A 15932-nucleotide genomic window follows, 5' to 3' on the forward strand; every position below is an offset into this window, starting at 1 on the left:
TCAACCTGATAAGCTCGAGCCTAAATCGGAGAAATGTGTCTTCATAGGATACCCAAAGGAGACCGTTGGGTACACCTTCTATCACAGATCCGAAGGCAAGATATTTGTTGCTAGAAATGGATCCTTTCTAGAGAAGGAGTTTCTCTCGAAAGATGTGAGTGGGAGGAAAGTAGAACTTGATGAGGTAACTGTACCTGCTCCCTTATTGGAAAGTAGATCATCGCAGAGATCAGTTTCTGCGACACCTACACCAAGTAGTGAGGAAGTTAATGATAATGATCATGAAACTTCAGATCAAGTTATTACTGAACTTCATAGGTCAACTAGATCAAGATCCGCACCAGAGTGGTACGGTAATCCTGTTCTGGAGGTCATGTTACTGGACCATGGCGAACCTACGAACTATGAAGAAGCAATGGTGAGCCCAGATTCTGCAAAATGGCTTGAAGCCATGAAATCCGAGATGGGATCCATGTATGAGAACAAAGTATGGACTTTGGTTGACTTGCCCGATGGTCGGCAAGCCATTGAAAATAAATGGATCTTCAAGAAGAAGACTGACGCTGATGGTAATGTTACTGTCTATAAAGCTCGACTTGTTGCGAAAGGTTTTCGACAAGTTCAAGGAATTGACTACGATGAGACCTTCTCACCCGTAGCAATGCTTAAGTCTGTCCGAATCATGTTAGCAATTGCCGCATTTTATGATTATGAAATTTGGCAAATGGATGTCAAAACTGCGTTCCTGAATGGATTTCTGGAAGAAGAGTTGTATATGATGAAACCGGAAGGTTTTGTCGATCCAAAGGGAGCTAACAAAGTGTGCAAGCTCCAGCGATCCATTTATGGACTGGTGCAAGCCTCTCAGAGTTGGAATAAACGCTTTGATAGTGTGATCAAAGCATTTGGTTTTATACAGACTTTTGGAGAAGCCTGTATTTACAAGAAAGTGAGTGGGAGCTCGATAGCATTTCTGATATTATATGTGGATACATATTACTGATTGGAAATGATATAGAATTTCTGGATAGCATAAAGGGATACTTGAATAAGAGTTTTTCAATGAAAGACCTCGGTGAAGCTGCATATATATTAGGCATTAAGATCTATAGAGATAGATCAAGACGCTTAATTGGACTTTCACAAAGCACATACCTTGACAAAGTTTTGAAGAAGTTCAAAATGGATCAAGCAAAGAAAGGGTTCTTGCCTATACTACAAGGTGTGAGATTGAGTAAGACTCAATGCCCGACCACTGCAGAAGATAGAGAGAAAATGAAAGATGTTGCCTATGCTTCAGCCATAGGCTCTATCATGTATGCAATGCTGTGTACCAGACCTGATGTGTCCCTAGCTATAAGTTTAGCAGGGAGGTACCAAAGTAATCCAGGAGTGGATCACTGGACAGCGGTCAAGAACATCCTGAAATACCTGAAAAGGACTAAGGATATGTTTCTCGTATATGGAGGTGACAAAGAGCTCATCGTAAGGGGTTACGTTGATGCAAGCTTTGACACTGATCCGGACGATTCGAAATCACAAACCGGATACGTATTTACATTGAACGGTGGAGCTGTCAGTTGGTGCAGTTCCAAGCAAAGTGTCGTGGCGGGATCTACGTGTGAAGCGGAATACATAGCTGCTTCGGAAGCAGCGAATGAAGGAGTCTGGATGAAGGAGTTCATATCCGATCTAGGTGTCATACCTAGTACATCGGGACCAATGAAAATCTTTTGTGATAATAGTGGTGCAATTGCCTTAGCAAAGGAATCCAGATTTCACAAGAGAACCAAGCACATCAGAAGACGCTTCAATTCCATCCGGGATTTAGTCCAGGTGGGAGACATAGAAATTTGCAAGATACATACGGATCTGAATGTAGCAGATCCGTTGACTAAGCCTCTTCCACGAGCAAAACATGATCAGCACCAAGACTCCATGGGTGTAAGAATCATTACTATGTAATCTAGATTATTGACTCTAGTGCAAGTGGGAGACTGAAGGAAATATGCCCTAGAGGCAATAATAAAGTATTATATATTTCCTTATATCATGATAAATGTTTATTATTCATGCTAGAATTGTATTAACCGGAAACATAATACATGTGTGAATACATAGACAAACAGAGTGTCACTAGTATGCCTCTGCTTGACTAGCTCGTTAATCAAAGATGGTTATGTTTCCTAGCCATAGACATGAGTTGTCATTTGATTAACGGGATCACCTCATTAGGAGAATGACGTGATTGACATGACCCATTACGTTAGCTTAGCACCCGATCGTTTAGTATGTTTCTATTGCTTTCTTCATGACTTATACATGTTCCTATGACTATGAGATTATGCAACTCCCGTTTACCGGAGGAACACTTTGTGTGCCACCAAACGTCACAACGTAACTGGGTGATTATAAAGGTGCTCTACAGGTGTCTCCAAAGGTACTTTTTGGGTTGGCGTATTTCGAGATTAGGATTTGTCACTCCGATTGTCGGAGAGGTATCTCTGGGCCCACTCGGTAATGCACATCACTATAAGCCTTGCAAGCATTGTGACTAATGAGTTAGTTGCGGGATGATGTATTACGGAACGAGTAAAGAGACTTGCCGGTAACGAGATTGGACTAGGTATCGAGATACCGACGATCGAATCTCGGGCAAGTAACATACCGATGACAAAGGGAACAACGTATGTTGTTATGCGGTCTGACCGATAAAGATCTTCGTAGAATATGTGGGAGCCAATATGGGCATCCAGGTCCCGCTATTGGTTATTGACCGGAGAGGTGTCTCGGTCATGTCTACACAGTTCTCGAACCCAAAGGGTCCGCACGCTTAAAGTTATGATGACAGTTTTATTATGAGTTTATATGTTTTGATGTACCGAAGGTTGTTCGCAGTCCCGGATGTGATCACGGACATGATGAGGAGTCTCGAAATGGTCGAGACGTAAAGATTGATATATTGGACGACTATATTCGGACACCGGACGTGTTCCGGAGAAGTTTCGGATTAAACCGGAGTGCCGGAGGGTTACCGGAAACCCCCGGGGAAGTATTGGGCCTTAGTGGGCCTTGAGGGAAGAGAGAGGGCAGCAGCCAGGAGGTGGTGCGCCCCCTCCCAGGAGGAGTCCTAGTTGGACTAGGAGAGGGGGGCGCAGCCCCCTTTCCCTCTCCCTCTCCCTCTCTTTCCTTCCCCCCTTCTTTTCCTAGTAGGACTAGGAAAGGGGAGTCCTACTCCTACTAGGAGGAGGACTCCCCCCCTCTCCTTGGCGCGCCCATAGGCAGCCGGCCTCCCCCTTGCTCCTTTATATACGGGGGCAGGGGGGCACCTCTAAACACACTTGATATACGATATTTTAGCCGTGTGCGGTGCCCCCTCCACCAGATTACACCTCGATAATACCGTCGCGGAGCTTAGGCGAAGCCCTGCGTCGGTGGAACATCATCATCGTCACCACGCCGTCGTGCTGACGAAACTCTCCCTCAACACTCGGCTGGATCGGAGTTCGAGGGACGTCATCGAGCTGAACGTGTATAGAACTTCGGAGGTGCCCTGCGTTCGGTACTTGATCGGTCGGATCGTGAAGACGTACGACTACATCAACCGCGTTGTGATAACACTTCCGCTGTCGGTCTACGAGGGTACGTGGACAACACTCTCCCCTCTCGTTGCTATGCATCACCATGATCTTGCGTGTGCGTAGGAATTTTTTTTGAAATTACTACGTTCCCCATCATCGACATATCATAGGCGCCTATCTGACCCACTGACGAGCTGACACGTGTTTCGTCCGGCCAATAAGAATTTTACACATGGAAATTTCCCATTGGTCGGGGCTGTTAACGGGTTATCGGATCCAAAACCCGACCCGATAGCTTAACGGCGTTCCGTTACGGTGGATGCCACGTGTCGGTCACCCTTGACGAAAGCACTTCTGTGACGCGTGATTTATCGTCATGGAAGTGGACACTTCCGTGATCAAAATTTTGGTAATGTCATGGAACACTTCTACGACAGCATAGGTATGACTATCTTGATTCTGTCATAAAATCGTCATGGATGTACATGCATGACAAAAACGCGACCTACTGTGACAAACACGTATCATCACGGAAGTGTATTTTTTTGTAGTGATAAGTGTATGAAAGCTCAAACAAAAGAAACTAAGTGGGTGTGCATCCAACTTGCTTGCTCACGAAGACCTCGGGCATTCGAGGAAGCCCGTCATTGGAATATACAAGCCAAGTTCTATAATTAAATTTCACACTAGTATATGAAAGCGACAAAATGAGGGACTCTCTATCATGAAGATCACGGTGCTACTTTGAAGCACAAGTGTGGTAAAAGGATAGTAACATTGTCTCTTCTCTCTTTTTCTCTCATTTTTTTATTTGGGCCTTTTCTCTTCTTTTTTTATGGCCTTTTTTGTATTTAATTCGGAGTCTCATCCCGACTTGTGGGGGAATCATAGTCTCCATCATCCTTTCCTCACTTGGGACAATGCTCTAATAATGATGATCATCACACTTTTATTTACTTACAACTCATGAATTACAACTCAATACTTAGAACAAAATATGAATCTATGGGAATGCCTCCGGCGGTGTACCGGGATATGCAATGAATCAAGATCAACATGTATGAAAGAATTATGAATGTTGGCTTTGCCACAAATACAATGTCAACTACATGATCATGCAAAGCAATATGACAATGATGGAGTGTGTCATGATAAATGAAACGGTGGAAAGTTGCATGGAAATATTTCTCGGAATGGCTATGGAAATGCCATAATAGGTAGGTATGGTAGCTGTTTTGAGGAAGATATAAGGAGGTTTATGTGTGATAGAGCGTATCATATCACGGGGTTTGGATGCACCGGCGAAGTTTGCACCAACTCTCAAGGTGAGAAAGGGCAATGCACGGTACCGAAGAGGCTAGAAAATTGCGGAAAGGTAAGTGTGCGTATAATCCATGGACTCACATTAGTCATAAAGAACTCATATCCTTATTGCAAAAATTTATTAGCCCTCGAAGCAAAGTACTACTACGCATGCTCCTAGGGGAAGGGTTGGTAGGAGTTAATCATCGCGCGATCCCGACCGCCACATAAAGGATGACAATCAATAAATACGTCATGCTCCGACTTTGTTACATAACGGTTCACCATACGTGCATGCTACGGGAATCACAAACTCCAACACAAGTACTTTTCAATTCCACAATTACTCAACTAGCACAACTATGATATTACCACCTCTATATCTCAAAACAATTATCATGCATCAAATTTCTCATGATATTATAATTAAAGAAAATTGCCATGCTATTTTAAGACTCTCAAAATAATATAAGTGAAGCATGAGAGATCAATAGTTTCTATAAAACAAATCCACCGCCGTGCTCTAAAAGCTATAAGTGAAGCACTAGAGCAAAACTATATAGCTCAAAAGATATAAGTGAAGCACATAGAGTATTCTAACAATTTCCGAATCATGTGTGTCTCTATCAAAAGGTGTGTACAGAAAGGATGATTGTGGCAAACTAACAAATAAAGACTCATATAATACAAGATGCTCCAAGCAAAACACATATCATGTGGTGAATAAAAATATAGCTCCAAGTAAAGTTACCGATGGATGTAGACGAAAAGAGGGGATGCCTTCCGGGGCATCCCCAAGCTTTGGCTTTTAGGTGTCCTTAGATTATCTTGGGGTGCCATGGGCATCCCCAAGCTTAGGCTCTTGCCACTCCATGTTCCATAATCCATCAAATCTTTTACCCAAAACATGAAAACTTCACAACACAAAACTTGACAGAAAATCTCGTGAGCTCCGTTAGCGAAAGAAAAGAAAACACCACTTCAAGGTACTGTAATGAACTCCTTCTTTATTTATATTGGTGTTAAACCTACTGTATTCCAACTTCTCTATGGTTTACAAACTATTTTACTGGCCATAGATTCATCAAAATAAGCAAACAACACACGAAAACAGAATCTGTCAAAAACAGAACAGTCTGTAGTAATCTGTAACTAACGCAAACTTCTGGAACTCCAAAAATTCAGCGAAAATAGGAAGACCTAGAAATTTTGTTTATTGATCAGCAGCAATTGGAATAAATATTTTATCACGTTCTGGTGATTTTAACAATTATATTCATGAACAGAAAGTTTCTGGAATTTTCAGCGAGATCAAATAACTATCATCCAAGAAGATCCTATAGGTTAAACTTGGCACAAACAATAATTAAAACATAGAAACAAATCTAACCAGAGGCTAGATCAAATATTTATTCCTAAAAAGAAGCAAAAAGCAAAAAAAAACTAAAAATAAAATTGGGTTGCCTCCCAACAAGCGCTATCGTTTAACGCCCATAGCTAGGCATAAAAAGCAAGGATAGATCTAGGTATTGCCATCTTTGGTAGGCAATCCATAAGTGGCTCTCATAATAGATTCATAAGGTAATTTTATTTTCTTTCTAGGGAAGTGTTCCGTGCCTTTACTTAACGTAAATTGGAATCTAATATTCCCTTCCTTCATATCAATAATTGCACCAATCGTTCTAAGGAAAGGCCTACCAAGAATAATAGGACATGAAGGATTGCAATCTATATCAAGAACAATAAAATCTACGGGCACATAGTTCCTATTTGCAACAATAAGAACATCATTAATTCTTCCCATAGGTTTCTTAATGGTGGAATCCGCAAGGTGTAAGTTTAGAGAGCAATCATCAAAATCACGGAAACCTAGCATCGCACAAAGTTTTTGGAATCGTGGAAACACTAGCACCCAAATTACACAAAGCATAGCATTCATGATCTTTAATTTTAATTTTAATAGTAGGTTCCCACTCATCATAAAGTTTTCTAGGGATAGAAACTTCCAACTCAAGTTTTTCTTCATAAGATTGCATTAAAGCATCAACGATATGTTTAGTAAAAGCTTTATTTTGACTATAAGCATGAGGAGAATTTAGCACGGATTGCAACAAGGAAATACAATCTATCAAAGAGCAATTATCATAATTAAATTCCTTGAAATCCAAAATAGTGGGTTCATTAATATCTAGAGTTTTGATCTCTTCAATCCCACTTTTACCAATTTTTGCATCAAGATCTAAAAACTCCGAATTTTTGGAACGCCTTCTAGGTAAAGGTGGATCACATCCAGTCCCATCATTATCAAGATTCATATTGCAAAACAAAGATTTAATAGGGGACACATCAATAACTATTAGATCTTCATCTTTATTTTCATAGAAATTAGAAGAACACGATTTCACAAAGCAATCTTTCTTAGCACGCATCCTAGCGGTTCTTTCTTTGCACTCACCAATGGAAATTCTCATGGCTTTGAGAGACTCATTGATATCATGCTTAGGTGGAATAGATCTAAGTTTCAAAGAATCAACATCAAGAGAAATTCTATCAACGTTCCTAGCCAATTCATCAACTTTAAGCAATTTTTCTTCAAGCAAAGCATTGAAATTATTTTGCGAATTCATAAACTCCTTAACACTAGTATCAAGTTCAGAGGGCATCTTATTAAAATTTCCATAAGAATTGTTGTAGGAATTACCATAATTATTAGAGGAATTACTAGGGTACGGCCTAGGATTAAAGTTTCCTCTATACACGTTGTTACCAAAATTATTCCTACCAACAAAATTCACATCCATCGATTCATTATTATTCTCAATCAAAGTAGACAAAGGCATATCATTAGGATCAGAAGAAACACTTTTATTAGCAAATAATTTCATAAGTTCATCCATCTTTCCACTGAAAACACTAATTTCTTCTATCGCATGCACTTTCTTATTAGTAGATCTTTCAGTGTGCCATTGAGAATAATTAACCATAATATTATCTAGGAGTTTCGTAGCTTCTCCTAAAGTGATTTCCATAAAAGTGCCTCCTGCGGCCGAATCTAAAAGATTTCTAGAAGCAAAATTCAATCCGGCATAAAAAATTTGTATAATCATCCACAAATTCAAACCATGTGTAGGGCAATTACGTATCATTAATTTCATCCTCTCCCAAGCTTGTGCAACGTGTTCATGATCAAGTTGCTTGAAATTCATGATGTCGTTTCCAAGAGAGATGATCTTAGCAGGAGGAAAATACTTCGAGATAAAAGCATCTTTGCACTTATTCCAAGAATCAATACTATTTTTAGGCAAAGACGAAAACCAAGCTTTAGCACGATCTCTAAGCGAAAAAGGAAATAGTTTGAATTTAACAATATCATTGTCCACATCTTTCTTCTTTTGCATATCACACAAATCAACGAAGCTATTTAGATGGGTAGCGGCATCTTCACTAGGAAGGCCGGCGAATTGATCTTTCATAACAAGATTCAACAAAGCAGCATTAATTTCACAAGACTCAGTATTGGTAAGAGGAGAAATCGGGGTGCTAAGAAAATCATTGTTGTTGGTATTGGTAAAGTCACACAATTTAGTATTATCTCGAGCCATCGTGAAAAGCAAACAATCCAACACACGAACAAACAAGAAGCAGGCGAAAAAGAGGCGAACGGAAAAGAGAGGGCGAATAAAACGACAAGCGTGAAGTGGGTGAGTGGAAAACGAGAGGCAAATGGCAAATAATGTAATGCGGGAGATAATGGTTTGTGATGGGTACTTGGTATGTTGACTTTTGCGTAGACTCCCCGGCAACGGCGCAAGAAATCCTTGTTGCTACCTCTTGAGCACTGCGTTTGTTTTCCCTTGAAGAGGAAAGGGTGATGCAGTAAAGCAGCGTAAGTATTTCCCTCGGTTTTTGAGAACCAAGGTATCAATCCAGTAGGAGGCCACACACGAGTCCCTCACACCTACACAAACAAATAAATCCTCGCAACCAACACAATAAAGGGGTTGTCAATCCCTTCACGGTCACTTACGAGAGTGAGATCTGATAGATATGATAAGATAATATTTTTGGTATTTTTATGATAAAGATGCAAAGTAAAATAAAAGACAATAAAAATAGCTAAGTGTTGGAAGATTAATATGATGGAAAATAGACCCGGGAGCCATAGGTTTCACTAGTGGCTTCTCTCGAGAGCATAAGTATTACGGTGGGTAAACAAATTACTGTTGAGCAATTGACAGAACTGAGCATAGTTATGAGAATATCTAGGTATGATCATGTATATATGCATCACGTCCGTGACAAGTAGACCGACTCCTGCCTGCATCTACTACTATTACTCCACACATCGACCGCTATCCATCATGCATCTAGAGTATTAAGTTCATAAGAACAGAGTAACGCTTTAAGTAAGATGACATGATGTAGAGGGATAAACTCATGCAATATGATGTAAACCCCATCTTGTTATCCTCGATGGCAAAAATACAATACGTGCCTTGCTCCCCCTACTGTCACTGGGAAAGGACACCGCAAGATTGAACCCAAAGCTAAGCACTTCTCCCATTGCAAGAAAGATCAGTCTAGTAGGCCAAACCAAACTGATAATTCGAAGAGACTTGCAAAGATAACCAATCATAAATAAAAGAATTCAGAGAAGATTCAAATATTGTTCGTAGATAAACTTGATCATAAACCCACAATTCAAAGATTGCGTTGAATATATCTCCACAAGAGAGGGGGAGAACATTGTATTGAGATCCAAAAAGAGAGAAGAAGCCATCTAGCTAATAACTATGGACCCGAAGGTCTGAGGTAAACTACTCACACATCATCTGAGAGGATATGGTGTTGATGCAGAAGCCCTCCGTGATAGATGCCCCCTGCGGCGGAGCTCCGGAAAAGGCCCCAAGATGGGATCTCACAGGTACAGAAGGTTGCGACGGTGGAATTAGGTTTTTGGCTCCGTATCTGGTAGTTTGGGGGTACGTAGGTATCTATAGGAGGAAGAAGTACATCGGTGGAGCAACGTGGGGCCCACGAGGGTGGAGGGCGCGCCCAGGGGGGTAGGCGCCCCCCCTACCTCGTGCCTTCCTGGTTGATGTCTTGACGTAGGGTCCAAGTCCTCTGGATCACGTTCGTTCTGAAAATAACGTTCCCGAAGGTTTCATTCCGTTTGGACTCCGTTTGATATTCTTTTTCTACGAAACTCTGAAATAGGCAAAAAACAGCAATTCTGGGCTGGGCCTCCGGTTAATAGGTTAGTCCCAAAAATAATATAAAAGTGTATAATAAAGCCCATTAAACATCCAAAACAGAATATAATATAGCATGGAACAATCAAAAATTATAGATACGTTGGAGATGTATTAGTGAACGCCATGTTAGACACATCGGGTCTCTCCAAGGCATGGTGGGGGAGGCGATATTGACTGCATGTCATGTCTTAAACCGAGTTCCCACAAGGAACAAAGAGATAAATCCATTTTAGGAATGGGAGAAGAAAAGGTTAAACCTCTCTTATCTATGAACCTGGGGTTGTTTGGCGAAAGTCAATGTGCCAATTCCAAAGAAGTGCAAGCTGGGACCAAAAACTGTGGATTGTGTTTTCCTGGGATATGCTTTTCATAGCATTGGCTATAGATTCTTGGTTGTAAAATATGAGGTATCTGACATGCATGTTGGTACAATCATGGAGTCTAATGATGCAACTTACTTTGAAGATATCATTCCCATGAAGGATATGGCTACCTCATCAAATCAGGAGATGCCTAGTTCATCGAATCAGAAATTAGTTACAATTACTGAACCTACCATTTCGATGGAACACTTTGAAAATTCTGTGGTGGAGAACTATGAAGTTCCTACTAGGAGCAAGAGACAGAGGACTGCAAAGTGTTTTGGTGACGATTTTCTTGTGTATCTCATAGATGACACTCCCAGTTCTATTTCAGAGGCCTATGCATCTAAGGATGCTGACTACTGGAAGGAAGCGGTCCATAGTGAGATGGATTCCATCTTGGCAAATCAAACTTGGGAGATAACTGATCGTCCTTATGGGTGCAAACCTATAGGGTGCAAATGGGTATTCAAGAAGAAGCTTAGGCCTGATGGTACTATTGAGAAGTACAAGGCTCGGCTCATGGCTAACGGTTATACCCAAAAGGAAGGTGAAGAGTTATTTGATACTTACTCACCTGTGGCTCGACTGGCCACTATTTGAGTACTACTTTCACTAGCTGCTTCACATGGTCTTCTCATTCATCAAATGGATGTTAAGACTGCTTTCCTAAATGGAGAGTTGGACGAGGAAATTTATATTGAACAACCAAATGGGTTTGAAGTAGTTGGTCAGGAAGGAAAAGTGTGCAAGTTGCTGAAGTCTTTGTATGGACTCAAGCAAGCACCCAAACAGTGGCATGAGAAGTTTGAGCAAACTTTAACAGCTTCAGGCTTTGTTGTAAACGAAGCTGATAAATGTGTGGACTATCGCCATGGTGGGGGCGAGGGGGTTATCCTTTGCTTATATGTTGATGACATACTAATTTTCAGGACAAATCTGAATGTTATTAAGGAGGTCATGGATTTCCTATCTCGTTGTTTTGAGATCATGATTTAGGAGTGGCTGATGTCATTCTGAACATCAAATTGTTGAGAGACGATGATGGTGGGATTACATTGTTTCAATCTCACTATGTGGAAAAGATCTTGAGTCGCTTTGGCTACAGCGACTGCAAGCCCTCTCCTACACCATATGATGCTAGCATGCTGCTTTGAAAGAATCGAAGAATTGCTAGAGATCAATTGAAGTATTCTGATATTACTTGCTCGCTTATGTATTTAGCCAGTGCTACAAGACCTGACATCTCTTTTGCTGTTAGCAAACTGAGCCGGTTTGTCTCAAAACCAGGAGATGTGCATGCTACTTCTTGAGCTTGCGTTGGTTTTTCCCTTGAAGAGGAAAGGGTGATGCAACAAAGTAGAGATAAGTATTTCCCTTAGTTAAGAACCAAGGAATCAATCCAGTAGGAGAAGAATGCGCAAATCACCAATACCTGCACAAACAATCAAACACTTGCACCCAGCGCAATAAAGGGGTTGTCAATCCCTTCACATTCACTTACAATGGTGAGATCTGATAAAGATAGATAAATAAAACTAAACAAAAGATAAAATATTTTTGGTTTTTTTGGTTTATAGAACTGAAAGTAAAAGATTGCAAAATAGTAGATCGGAAACTAATATGATGGAAAATAGACCCGGGGCCATAGGTTTCACTAGAGGCTTCTCTCATGAAGGCAAATAATACGGTGGGTGGACAAATTACTGTCGAGCAATTGATAGAAAAGCGCAAAGTTATGACGATATCCAAGGCAATTATTATGTAATATAGGCATCACGTCCGTGTCAAGTAGACCGACTCCTTCCTGCATCTACTACTATTACTCCACACATCGACCGACTCCTGCATGCATCTAGAGTATTAGGTTCACAAAGAACAAAGTAACGCTTTAAGTAAGATGACATGATGTAGAGAAATATGCTGAAAACCCCATCTTTTTATCCTCGATGCCAACAATGCAATACGTGTCTCGCTACCCCTACTTTGTCACTAGATGAAATCACGCAAGATTGAACCCATAGCTAAGCACCTCTCCCATTGCAAGAAAAACCAATCTAGTTGGCCAAACCGAACCGATAATTCGAAGAGATATACAAAGATATCAAATCATGCATATAAGAATTCAGAGAAGATTCAAATAATATTCATAGATAAGCTGATCATAAATCCACAATTCATCGGATCTCGACAAACACACCGCAAAAAAGTATTACATCGGATAGATCTCCAAGAACATCGAGGAGAACATGGTATTGAGAATCAAAGAGAGAAAAGAGGCCATCTAGCTACTAGCTATGGACCCGTAGATCTGTGGCAACTACTCACGCTTCATCGGAAGGGCAATAGAGTTGATGTAGATGCCCTCCATGATCGAATCCCCCTCCGTCAGAGTACCGGAAAAGGCCCCTAGATGGGATCTAACGAGGTCAGAGACCTACGGCGGTGGAAAAGTATTTTCGTGGATGTTTCTGGTGGTTTGGGAATATATGTGAATATATAGGAGGAAGAACTAGGTCAGGGCATCACCGAGGGGCCCACAAGGTAAGGGGGCGCGCCCTCCACCCTTGTCGCCGTCTCGTGGCTCTTCTGACTTGAACTCCAAGTCTCCTGGGTGTGTTCTGGTCCAATAAAAATCATCGCGAAGGTTTTATTCCGTTTGGACTCCGTTTGGTATTCCTTTTTTCAAAGCTAAAAAACAAGGAAAAGGATAAATTGACACTGGGCTCTAGGTTAATACGTTAGTCCCAAAAATAATATAAAATAGCATATTAATGCATATAAAACATCCAAAACAGATAATATAATAGCATGGAACAATAAAAAATTATAGATACGTTGGAGACGTATCAGTGCATTGGAAAGCTCTAGAGAGTTATGCGTTATTTGAATGGCACTATGAGTTATGGAATTCACTACACTGGGTACCCAAAAGTACTGGAAGGGTATAGTGACTCAAACTGGATCTCAGATGCTGATGAGATAAAGGCCACGAGCGGATATGTATTCACTCATGGAGGTGGCGCTATTTCTTGGAAGTCTTGCAAGCAGACCATCTTAACAAGGTCAACAATGGAAGCAGAACTCACAGCACTAGATACAGCTACCGTCGAAGCATATTGGTTTTGTCGGCTCTTGAATGACTTGCCGATCGTTGAGAAACATGTACTGTGTATCCTTATGAACTGGGACAACAAAACTATAATAGCTAAAGTGAGCAGCTCAAAGGATAACATGAAGTCATCAAGACATATTCAGAGAAGGTTAAATTCTATCAGGAAAATGAAAAACTCTGGAGTAATTGCATTGGATTATATCCAAACGTCTAAAAATGTGGCAGATCTTTTTACTAAGGGTCTGTCACGTAATGTGACAGATAATGCATCGAAGGAGATGGGTATGAGACCCACAATATGAGTTGCTCATAGTGGTAACCTAGTCTATATGATCGGAGATCCCGTGAATTAGATGTGAAAGACAAGTTGTTGGTCAACTGAGAGGAGAGTATCAACAATACCATTCCATGAAGATGCAATACTCTGCTAATCTGCATGGCAGGTTGATCTATATCTTAATGTGTTCTAAGTGGCTCATTTAAGCAGAGATGTTGTCCTGCAGAACATCTTTTGAAGAACACACCTATATGAGTCTAATTGTTAAACGTCGCAATCTATGAGAGTAGGGTGCTCTCTAGTAAATTCATGAAAGGTCTCGGAGTATGACACATAGTAGCAGTGCTCTTTCTGCCCAAGCACTACTAGTAAGCTCCTGTGTATAAGGTTTTCCCTAGTAGTGCACGGTAGCCAAGTATCGGTCAAGGCTTTGTGTGTAGCCAGATTCGCAGAAAACTTGCAGTTCAAAGCCCAGTTCACTGTTCAAGTTGTTTACTAGTGTAGCACTGAGTTCTAGGTGGAAGTTCAACTTAACAGTCTCCACTACAGTGCCGGTATATAAACCAGTGTTTTGAAACTAAAGGAACATTTTATGTGCCTCTAGGATCTGGTGGGGGATTGGTGGAATTTTGTCTATTTTGGGCCAGCCCAATAACAGCTTCAGAAATTCCTAATAAATCCTATAGGCTTACGCAGCCCATTCGTGCAAGGCAAGAGGTGGAACCAAAGTTTAGTCCCACATTGCTCGTTTGGTGGGAGTTGGACCTCCTTATAAGGGAGGGTGTTTCCCCACATGTATGAGTATGAGAACAAGAGGGACATTCACGCGCGCTCCTCCTCCGCCGCCCGCCACGACGCGCCGCGCCGCTGGTTGCGGATTGCGGGAATGAGCCGAGTCGATGTCTAAATTTTTTCCATGCACGATGGGTATACGAAAGGTCACTCGGGAGCTGAAAAGTTTTGCTGTAGTGGATATTGTATATGAACGCTGCACCCTTCGGCTGTTGTCTATTCATTTCGTCTCCCTCCCTCTCTTCACCTCCCGATGCAGCCTATTCACCTTCTTCTCTTGTGCCTATAAAAGAGAGGTCGCTCCTCTCAAAGAGACACACTAGAAGATCATCTCCCTCTCACCACCGAGTTCCAATCTCTGAGCTACTACGACCTTCCTCATCCCGGCTTGCGGCTTGCACCGCAGGTCGGGATAGTAGGCCTCCGAAACAGCACCTCTTTTAGTCCTGTACGGGAGAAGGGTGATAAGGTTTTTTGGGGAGCGCTCCGCGCGACTACTGACTTCTTCATCACGGACGCCCCGGACTCCGACGACTATATCCACGACGACGTCTTCTTCCTCGACGTCGACTACCTCATCGACGACATGGCTGACGGGGACACCGACCCCAAGACTGGTGCTTCTGCTCCTGTTCCGTATGTTCTCATACTCTTTCTGTTTGAGGTTCCTATCACATGTCCTTGTTGTACTGTCTGCTCTAGATATGTTCGGTTCCGGTTCATATTTGCAGATGTTATTTACCTTCTCACTGTCAGATTGCATGACTTGTTTCTCTGCTATAATAGTCATGTTTTATCTAGTATTTTTGTTAATAAAATCATATGGTAAATTGCTCATATTTTCAACAACAGAGCGGACCCACGTGTCTTTTCGCCTCGCCCGGCGCCCCAAGCACCCACCGGGGGGCTGGGTTCGGCTCGGATTCGCCGGCTATTATTTAGGGGCGCCCACCGGGGGGCTGGGTTCGGCTCGGATTCGTCGGCTATTATTTAGGCCCGAACTGGCGATAAACAAGGGCCTGTGACGCGACTGGCCGGATATTTCGCCGCCGGCGCTAAAAAAAGGCCCTAACGGACATGTTGGTGTGGGTGGGGCGGGGGCGAGTGGAGATGCTCTAAGAGAGACGCCACTTTTTTCCGGCAAGCCGTTGCTGCTCCTTGTAGATCGCCAACGTACAAACGAAAGTTCAGGCTGCCTCTAGATGTTGCCACCTCAAGTTATAATAACTTTAATTAATTCTGTGATAG

The sequence above is a fragment of the Aegilops tauschii genome, chromosome 6 (genome assembly GCF_002575655.3).
Source record: "Aegilops tauschii subsp. strangulata cultivar AL8/78 chromosome 6, Aet v6.0, whole genome shotgun sequence".
Classification (NCBI taxonomy): Eukaryota; Viridiplantae; Streptophyta; class Magnoliopsida; order Poales; family Poaceae; genus Aegilops; species Aegilops tauschii.